This window comes from Oncorhynchus mykiss, chromosome 18 (assembly GCF_057628025.1).
Source record: "Oncorhynchus mykiss isolate SJ-2025 chromosome 18, ASM5762802v1, whole genome shotgun sequence".
Taxonomy (NCBI): Eukaryota; Metazoa; Chordata; class Actinopteri; order Salmoniformes; family Salmonidae; genus Oncorhynchus; species Oncorhynchus mykiss.
Window position 1 is genome coordinate 2,193,960 of NC_143039.1, and position 11,041 is coordinate 2,205,000.

The window sequence follows — 11,041 nt, forward strand, 5'->3', positions numbered from 1 at the left end:
CTCATAGAGACTTAGTGGGTAAATCAGCTTTAATCAGCCCATAGAGACTTAGGGTGTAAATCAGCTTTAATCAGCTCATAGAGACATAGTGGGTAAATCAGCCTTTAATCAGCTCATAGAGACTTAGTGGGTAGGACAGCCTTTAATCAGCTCATAGAGACTTAGTGGGTAGGTCAGCCTTTAATCAGCTCATAGAGACTTAGTGGGTAGGACAGCCTTTAATCAGCTCATAGAGACTTAGTGGGTAGGTCAGCCTTTAATCAGCTCATAGAGACTTAGTGGGTAAATCAGCTTTAATCAGCTCATAGAGACTTAGTGGGTAGGACAGCCTTTAATCAGCTCATAGAGACTTAGTGGGTAAATTAGCTTTAATCAGCTCATAGAGACTTAGTGGGTAAATCAGCTTTAATCAGCTCATAGAGACTTAGTGGGTTAATCAGCCTTTAATCAGCTCATAGAGACTTAGTGGGTAAATCAGCTTTAATCAGCTCATAGAGACTTAGTGGGTAAATCAGCCTTTAATCAGCTCATAGAGACATAGTGGGTAAATCAGCCTTTAATCAGCTCATAGAGACTTAGTGGGTAAATCAGCTTTAATCAGCTCATAGAGACTTAGTGGGTTAATCAGCTCATAGAGACATAGTGGGTTAATCAGCTCATAGAGACTTACCCAGAAAGACTTATCTAATCAATATAAATGTGTGGTTTTTTTTCCTCATGAATGTTAGAATTGTCAGACCGTTTCTTCCACTTTGACATTACAGAGTATTTTGTGTCGATCGTTCATCCAAAAAAGGGAGACAATTAAATACATTTTAAATGCACTTTGTAAAAGTCAAGGGGTGAGAATACCTTCCCGAAGGCACTATATATGATTTTCTAGTAGGTGGAGCTATACTGGAACATTAGTCATCAGCTGGTGTGCTGAGCGTGTCCCCCCCCTGATACCACAAGGTCAGAGGTCAGGTAGCAGTGGAGATGGGGGTTGGGCATTCTTAGGTCAAAGCACAGACCCCCACTGGAGCAGGTGGAGGGAGACGGCACCACTGTAGACCTTTACTTGTTACTGATTTGATAAACAGCGTTGCCTTCTGTCAGAACCCACAGAGACAGACAGCTAGTGCGTATAACAATGTTAGGAACAGGAAATGACAATCAGTCTGACCCAGAGTACGTCCCATGTACGACAGGAAAACAGAGTGACGTTTAGGTTCGGTTACCCACGTGGAACTTAAAGAGCACTGAATCAGAGAGAGAGGGAGGGAGATAAATACAATATGAGAGAGAGAGAGAGACAGAGAAAAGAGAGAGAGAGAGAGAGACAAGAGAGAGACAGAGAGAAAGGAGAGAGAGAGACAGAGAGCGAGAGAGAGAGAGAGAGAGAGTAACACTCCTCTGTCGCAAACTTTCACAAATGTTGTCTTCCTGTATAAATTCTATAATGTGAAACTACTCATAGAGTCGAAAACGAAAGTAAAATATCAAGACAGTTGAGTTGTGGATCAGTAGAATACAACCGACCCTACAGTGAAATGCTGAATACAACAGGTGTAGTAGACCTTACAGTGAAATGCTGAATACAACAGGTGTAGTAGACCTTACAGTGAAATGCTGAATACAACAGGTGTAGGTAGACCTTACAGTGAAATGCTGAATACAACAGGTGTAGTAGACCTTACAGTGAAATGCTGAATACAACAGGTGTAGTAGACCTTACAGTGAAATGCTGAATACAACCGACCTTACAGTGAAATGCTGAATACAACAGGTGTAGTAGACCCTACAGTGAAATGCTGAATACAACAGGTGTAGTAGACCTTACAGTGAAATGCTGAATACAACCGACCTTACAGTGAAATGCTGAATACAACAGGTGTAGGTAGACCTTACAGTGAAATGCTGAATACAACAGGTGTAGTAGACCTTACAGTGAAATGCTGAATACAACAGGTGTAGTAGACCTTACAGTGAAATGCTGAATACAACAGGTGTAGTAGACCTCACAGTGAAATGCTGAATACAACCGACCTTACAGTGAAATGCTGAATACAACCGACCTTACAGTGAAATGCTGAATACAACCGACCCTACAGTGAAATGCTGAATACAACCGACCCTACAGTGAAATGCTGAATACAACCGACCCTACAGTGAAATGCTTACTTACAGGCTCTAACCAACAGTGCAAAAAAGGTGTTAGGTGAACAATAGGTAGGTAAAGAAATAAAAACAACAGTAAAAAGACTGGCTATATACAGTAGAGGCTATATACAGTAGAGAGACTATATACAGTAGTGAGGCTATATACAGTAGAGAGACTATATACAGTAGAGAGGCTATATACAGTAGAGAGGCTATAACTGTAGAGAGACTATATACAGTAGAGAGGCTACATACAGTAGAGAGGTTATATACAGTAGAGAGACTATATACAGTAGAGAGGTTATATACAGTAGAGGCTATATACAGTAGAGAGGTTATATACAGTAGAGGCTATATACAGTAGAGAGACTATATACAGTAGAGAGGCTATATACAGTAGAGAGGCTATATACAGTAGAGAGGCTATAACTGTAGAGAGACTATATACAGTAGAGAGGCTATATACAGTAGAGAGACTATATACAGTAGAGAGGTTATATACAGTAGAGAGACTATATACAGTAGAGAGGCTATATACAGTAGAGAGACTATATACAGTAGAGAGGTTATATACAGTAGTGAGGCTATATACAGTAGAGAGACTATATACAGTAGTGAGGCTATATACAGTAGAGAGACTATATACAGTAGAGATGTTATATACAGTAGAGAGACTATATACAGTAGAGAGGCTATATACAGTAGAGAGGCTATATACAGTAGAGGCTATAACTGTAGAGAGACTATATACAGTAGAGAGGCTATATACAGTAGAGAGACTATATACAGTAGAGAGGTTATATACAGTAGAGAGACTATATACAGTAGAGAGGCTATATACAGTAGAGAGACTATATACAGTAGAGAGGTTATATACAGTAGTGAGGCTATATACAGTAGAGAGGCTATATACAGTAGAGAGACTATAACTGTAGAGAGACTATATACAGTAGAGAGGTTATATACAGTAGAGAGACTATATACAGTAGAGAGGCTATATACAGTAGAGAGACTATATACAGTAGAGAGGTTATATACAGTAGTGAGGCTATATACAGTAGAGAGACTATATACAGTAGAGAGGCTATATACAGTAGAGAGATTATATACAGTAGTGAGGCTATATACAGTAGAGAGACTATATACAGTAGAGAGGCTATATACAGTAGAGAGACTATATACAGTAGAGAGGTTATATACAGTAGAGAGACTATATACAGTAGAGAGGCTATATACAGCAGAGAGGCTATAACAGTAGAGAGGCTATATACAGTAGAGAGACTATATACAGTAGAGAGGTTATATACAGTAGTGAGGCTATATACAGTAGAGAGACTATATACAGTAGAGAGGCTATATACAGCAGAGAGGCTATAACAGTAGAGAGGCTATATACAGTAGAGAGGTTATATACAGTAGTGAGGCTATATACAGTAGAGAGGCTATATATAGTAGAGAGGCTATATACAGCAGAGTAGAGAGGCTATATACAGTAGAGAGGTTATATACAGTAGTGAGGCTATATACAGTAGAGAGGCTATAACTGTAGAGAGGCTATATACAGTAGAGAGGCTATATACAGTAGAGAGGCTATAACTGTAGAGAGGCTATATACAGTAGAGAGGCTATATACAGTAGAGAGGCTATATACAGTAGAGAGGCTATATACAGTAGAGAGGCTATATACAGTAGAGAGGTTATATACAGTAGTGAGGCTATATACAGTAGAGAGGCTATATATGGTAGAGAGGCTATATACAGTAGAGAGGCTATAACTGTAGAGAGGCTATATACAGTAGAGAGGCTATATACAGTAGAGGTTATATACAGTAGTGAGGCTATATACAGTAGAGAGGCTATATACAGTAGAGAGGGTATATACAGTAGAGAGGTTATATACAGTAGAGAGACTATATACAGTAGAGAGGCTATATACAGTAGAGGTTATATACAGTAGACAGGCTATATACAGTAGAGAGGCTATATACAGTAGAGGGGCTATATACAGTAGAGAGGCTATATACAGTAGAGAGGCTACATACAGTAGAGAGGCTATAAACAGTAGAGAGGCTATATACAGTAGAGGGGCTATATACAGTAGAGAGGCTATATACAGTAGAGGCTATATACAGTAGAGGGGCTATAACAGTAGAGAGGCTACGTACAGTAGAGAGGATATATACAGTAGAGAGGCTACATACAGACACCGGTTAGTGGGGATGATTGAGGTAGTATGTACATTTAGATATGGTTAAAGTGACTATGCATGTAAGACAGTGGATCAGTAGATTTGATAGTAAAGACAGTTTAGTTGTGGGTCAGTAGATGTGATAGTAAAGACAGTTTATTTGTGGGTCAGTAGATGTGATATTAAAGACAGTTTAGTTGTGGGTCAGTAGATGTGATAGTAAAGACAGTTTAGTTGTTGATCAGTAGATGTGATATTAAAGACAGTTTAGTTGTGGGTCAGTAGATGTGATAGTAAAGACAGTTTATTTGTGGGTCAGTAGATGTGATATTAAAGACAGTTTAGTTGTGGGTCAGTAGATGTGATATTAAAGACAGTTTAGTTGTGGGTCAGTAGATGTGATAGTAAAACAGTTTAGTTGTGGGTCAGTAGATGTGATCCCTCTTACTGGAAAGCAGAGCCTTGACTCTGAGATGTAGGCGGCTGTGAATTTCCACCTGGGGATTTCCCTAATATCTCTCTGTGCCTCTCCCCACCTTCTCTCTCCCCCCCCTGACTTTCCCTTCTCTCTCATGTCGTCTTCTCCTCTCTCTTCTCTCTCACCCAGCATGCCAAGGTGACACACTTTCCCTGAAAGATACTATTATAACTGAACAGAAACAAAAGGTTTAGGGTTAGGAGCTAGGGTTAGGAGCTAGGGTTAGGAGCTAGGGTTAGGGTTAGGAGCTAGGGTTAGGAGCTAGGGTTAGGAGCTAGGGTTAGGAGCTAGGGTTAGGAGCTAGGGTTAGGAGCTAGGGTTAGGAGCTAGGGTTAGGAGCTAGGGTTAGGAGCTAGGGTTAGGAGCTAGGGTTAGGAGCTAGGGTTAGGAGCTAGGGTTAGGAGCTAGGGTTAGGAGCTAGGGTTAGGAGCTAGGGTTAGGGTTAGGAGCTAGGGTTAGGTGTTAGGAGCTAGGGTTAGGAGCTAGGGTTAGGAGCTAGGGTTAGGAGCTAGGGTTAGGAGCTAGGGTTAGGAGCTAGGGTTAGGAGCTAGGGTTAGGAGCTAGGGTTAGGGTTAGGAGCTAGGGTTAGGTGTTAGGAGCTAGGGTTAGGAGCTAGGGTTAGGAGCTAGGGTTAGGAGCTAGGGTTAGGGTTAGGAGCTAGGGTTAGGGTTAGGAGCTAGGGATATAGGGTTAGGAGCTAGGGTTAGGAGCTAGGGTTAGGAGCTAGGGTTAGGAGCTAGGGTTAGGGTTAGGAGCTAGGGTTAGGGTTAGGAGCTAGGGATATAGGGTTAGGAGCTAGGGTTAGGAGCTAGGGTTAGGAGCTAGGGTTAGGGTTAGGAGCTAGGGTTAGGGTTAGGAGCTAGGGATATAGGGTTAGGAGCTAGGGTTAGGAGCTAGGGTTAGGAGCTAGGGTTATAGGGTTAGGAGCTAGGGTTAGGAGCTAGGGTTAGGAGCTAGGGTTAGGGTTAGGAGCTAGCGTTAGGAGCTAGGGTTAAGGTTAGGAGCTATGGTTAGGGTTAGGAGCTAGGGATATAGGGTTAGGAGCTAGGGTTATAGGGTTAGGGTTATAGGGTTAGGGTTAGGAGCTAGGGTTAGGAGCTAGGGTTAGGGTTAGGAGCTAGGGTTAGGAGCTAGGGTTAGGGTTAGGAGCTAGGGTTAGGAGCTAGGGTTAGGAGCTAGGGTTATAGGATTAGGGTTATAGGGTTAGGGTTAGGAGCTAGGGTTAGGAGCTAGGGTTATAGGATTAGGGTTATAGGGTTAGGGTTAGGAGCTAGGGTTATAGGGTTAGGGTTATAGGGTTAGGGTTAGGAGCTAGGGTTAGGAGCTAGGGTTATAGGATTAGGGTTATAGGGTTAGGGTTAGGAGCTAGGGTTATAGGGTTAGGGTTATAGGGTTAGGGTTAGGAGCTAGGGTTAGGGTTAGGAGCTAGGGTTAGGAGCTAGGGTTAGGGTTAGGAGCTAGGGTTATAGGGTTAGGGTTATAGGGTTAGGGTTATAGGGTTAGGGTTAGGAGCTAGGGTTAGGAGCTAGGGTTAGGGTTAGGAGCTAGGGTTAGGAGCTAGGGTTATAGGGTTAGGGTTAGGAGCTAGGGTTAGGAGCTAGGGTTAGGTGTTAGGTGTTAGGGTTAGGAGCTAGGGTTATAGGGTTAGGGTTAGGAGCTAGGGTTATAGGGTTAGGAGCTAGGGTTATAGGTTTAGGGTTAGGAGCTAGGGTTAAGGGTTAGGGTTATAGGACCTAGGGTTAGGAGCTAGGGTTAGGATCTAGGGTTATAGGATTAGGAGCTAGGGTTATAGGGTTAGGACTTAGAGTTATAGGGTTAGAGTTAGGGTTAGGAGCTAGGGTTAGGAGTTAGGGTTATAGGGTTAGGAGCTAGGGTTATAGGGTTAGAGTTAGGGTTAGGAGCTAGGGTTAGGAGCTAGGGTTATAGGGTTAGGGTTAGGAGCTAGGGTTATAGGGTTAGAAGCTAGGGTTAGGAGCTAGGGTTAGGCGCTAGGGTTAGGAGTTAGGGTTAGGAGCTAGGGTTAGGAGCTAGGGTTATAGGGTTAGGAGCTAGGGTTATAGGGTTAGAGTTAGGGTTAGGAGCTAGGGTTAGGAGCTAGGGTTAGGGTTAGGAGCTAGGGTTACGAGCTAGGGTTAGGAGCTAGGGTTACGAGCTAGGGTTAGGGTTAGGAGCTAGGGTTATAGGGTTAGAGAAAATGGGATTTTGAATGGGACTGAATTGGGTGTCCCCACAGTTCGCGTTCTGTGAATGTGTTCCTACTGGGCGTGAAGGTGTGGAGAAAAAGCGTGTTAAAAAGCAAACTAACTAACTAGGCCTAATAATAATTCATTAATACTAATTAACTAGGTCTAATATTAATTAATTAATACTAATTAACTAGGTCTAATATTAATTAATTAATACGAATTAACTAGGTCTAATATTAATTCATTAATACTAATTAACTAGGTCTAATATTAATTAATTAATACTAATTAACTAGGTCTAATATTAATTAATTAATACTAATTAACTAGGTCTAATATTAATGAATACTAATTAACTAGGCCTAATACTAATTAATACTAACTAACTAGGCCTAATAATCATTAATTCATACTAATTAACCAGGCCTAATATTAATTAATACTAACTAACTAGGCCTAATAATAATGAATTAATACTAACTAACTAGGCCTAATATTAATTAATACTAACTAACTAGGCCTAATAATAATTAATTAATACTAACTAACTAGGCCTAATAATAATTAATACTAACTAACTAGGCCTAATATTAATTAATACTAACTAACGAGAACTAATAATGACCGTTTGAACCTGATTCGAGTGGGACTTTCCTCTCCATAGTTTGAAGTAAAAGGACAATGAGCATGTGAGAAAGAGTCTTCAGGCAGGTGTGAGGTGAAGGTGTGAGGTGAAGGTAGGACACTGGGTCTTCAGGCAGGTGTGGGGTGAAGGTGTGGGGTGAAGGTGAGACACAGGGTCTTCAGGCAGGTGTGAGGTGAAGGTAGGACACGGGTTCTTCAGGCAGGTGTGGGGTGAAGGTGAGACACTGGGTCTTCAGGCAGGTGTGGGGTGAAGGTGAGACACTGGGTCTTCAGGCAGGTGTGGGGTGAAGGTAGGACATGGGGTCTTCAGGCAGGTGTGAGGTGAAGGTGAGACACTGGGTTTTCAGGCAGGTGTGGGGTGAAGGTAGGACACGTGTCTTCAGGCAGGTGTGGGGTGAAGGTGAGACACTGGGTCTTCAGGCAGGTGTGGGGTGAAGGTAGGACACGGTGTCTTCAGGCAGGTGTGGGGTGAAGGTGAGACACTGGGTCTTCAGGCAGGTGTGAGGTGAAGGTGAGACACTGGGTCTTCAGGCAGGTGTGGGGTGAAGGTGTGGGGTGAAGGTGAGACACAGGGTCTTCAGGCAGGTGTGGGGTGAAGGTGAGACACAGGGTCTTCAGGCAGGTGTGGGGTGAAGGTGTGGGGTGAAGGTGAGACACAGCGTCTTCAGGCAGGTGTGGGGTGAAGGTGAGACACAGGGTCTTCAGGCAGGTGTGGGGTGAAGGTGAGACACTGGGTCTTCAGGCAGGTGTGAGGTGAAGGTGAGACACTGGGTCTTCAGGCAGGTGTGGGGTGAATGTGTGGGGTGAAGGTGAGACACAGGGTCTTCAGGCAGGTGTGGGGTGAAGGTGTGGGGTGAAGGTGAGACACAATGTCTTCAGGCAGGTGTGGGGTGAAGGTGAGACACTAGGTCTTCAGGCAGGTGTGGGGTGAAGGTGAGACACTGGGTCTTCAGGCAGGTGTGGGGTGAAGGTGTGGGGTGAAGGTGAGACACAGGGTCTTCAGGCAGGTGTGGGGTGAAGGTAGAAGGTAGGACACTGGGTCTTCAGGCAGGTGTGGGGTGAAGGTAGAAGGTAGGACACAGGGTCTTCAGGCAGGTGTGGGGTGAAGGTAGAAGGTAGGACACTGGGTCTTCAGGCAGGTGTGGGGTGAAGGTGAGACACTGGGTCTTCAGGCAGGTGTGGGGTGAAGGTGAGACACTGGGTCTTCAGGCAGGTGTGGGGTGAAGGTGAGACACTGGGTCTTCAGGCAGGTGTGGGGTGAAAGTGAGACACTGGGTCTTCAGGCAGGTGTGGGGTGAAGTTGAGACACTGGGTCTTCAGGCAGGTGTGGGGTGAAGGTGAGACACTGGGTCTTCAGGCAGGTGTGGGGTGAAGGTGTGGGGTGAAGGTGAGACACAGGGTCTTCAGGCAGGTGTGGGGTGAAGGTGTGGGGTGAAGGTGAGCCACTGGGTCTTCAGGCAGGTGTGGGGTGAAGGTGAGACACTGGGTCTTCAGGCAGGTGTGGGGTGAAGGTGAGACACTGGGTCTTCAGGCAGGTGTGGGGTGAAGGTATGGGGTGAAGGTGAGACACAGGGTCTTCAGGCAATTGTGGGGTGAAGGTGTGGGGTGAAGGTGAAGGTGAGACACAGGGTCTTCAGGCAGGTGTGGGGTGAAGGTGAGACACTGGGTCTTCAGTTAGGTGTGGGGTGAAGGTGAGACACTGGGTCTTCAGGCAGGTGTGGGGTGAAGGTGTGGGGTGAAGGTGAGACACAGGGTCTTCAGGCAGGTGTGGGGTGAAGGTGTGGGGTGAAGGTGAGACACAGGGTCTTCAGGCAGGTGTGGGGTGAAGGTGAGATACTGGGTCTTCGGGCAGGTGTGGGGTGAGGGTGAGACACAGGGTCTTCAGGCAGGTGTGGGGTGAAGGTGAGACACTGGTTCTTCAGGCAGGTATGAGGTGAAGGTGAGACACTGGGTCTTCAGGCAGGTATGGGGTGAAGGTGAGACACAGGGTCTTCAGGCAATTGTGGGGTGAAGGTGTGGGGTGAAGGTGAAGGTGAGACACAGGGTCTTCAGGCAGGTGTGGGGTGAAGGTGAGACACTGGGTCTTCAGTTAGGTGTGGGGTGAAGGTGAGACACTGGGTCTTCAGGCAGGTGTGGGGTGAAGGTGTGGGGTGAAGGTGAGACACAGGGTCTTCAGGCAGGTGTGGGGTGAAGGTGTGGGGTGAAGGTGAGACACAGGGTCTTCAGGCAGGTGTGGGGTGAAGGTGAGATACTGGGTCTTCGGGCAGGTGTGGGGTGAGGGTGAGACACAGGGTCTTCAGGCAGGTGTGGGGTGAAGGTGAGACACTGGTTCTTCAGGCAGGTGTGAGGTGAAGGTGAGACACTGGGTCTTCAGGCAGGTGTGGGGTGAAGGTGAGACACTGGGTCTTCAGGCAGGTGTGGGGTGAAAGTGAGACACTGGGTCTTCAGACAGGTGTGAGGTGAAGGTGAGACACTGGGTCTTCAGGCAGGTGTGAGGTGAAGGTGAGACACTGGGTCTTCAGGCAGGTGTGGGGTGAAGGTGAGACACTGGGTCTTCAGGCAGGTGTGGGGTGAAGGTGAGACACTGGGTCTTCAGGCAGGTGTGGGGTGAAGGTGAGACACTGGGTCTTCAGGCAGGTGTGGGGTGAAGGTGAGACACTGGGCCTTCAGAGAGTAACGTTATGAGAGGACGAGGGTTACCAGGGTTACCATCGATAAAACAATAGATGGTACCTGGGTTGTCATGACAACATCTGGTTGAGGAAGATGGTATAGATAGTAGATAGTGTAGATGGTAGTATACAGTCATTTAGAGGTTAGGCTCTGACTCAACCTTTCACTCTGAAACCCCCTGGGTGACACACCACACCAACTGACAGAAATCATTGGCATCTTTGTCATGTGGAAATGATCATTGTTGAAATTTTATATTTTGACAATTTTTTTGTTGTACTTTATTTATTTTTATTTATTATATATTTTTTAAATATATTTATTTGTAATATATATATATATATATATATATATATATATATATTTATTAATTTTGTTGTTGTTGGGGGGGTTAGCTTTAATATTGCAGATAGATTGTTGCTTCCATCAATGTAATTGTCGGCATCATTTCCAATCCACCTTTATATTTTGGGGGGTAAATGTATATATTTATATACACATATATACACATATATACACATACCCACATCTGTATAAACATACATACACATACACATGTTGTATTTCAGCCATTCACACCCTAATGACCCTACTATATATCACAGTCTGTTATATTTCAGCCATTCACACCCCAATGACCCTACTATTTATCACAGTCTGTTGTATTTCAGCCATTCACACCCCAATGACCCTACTATTTATCACAGTCTGTTGTATTTCAGCCATTCA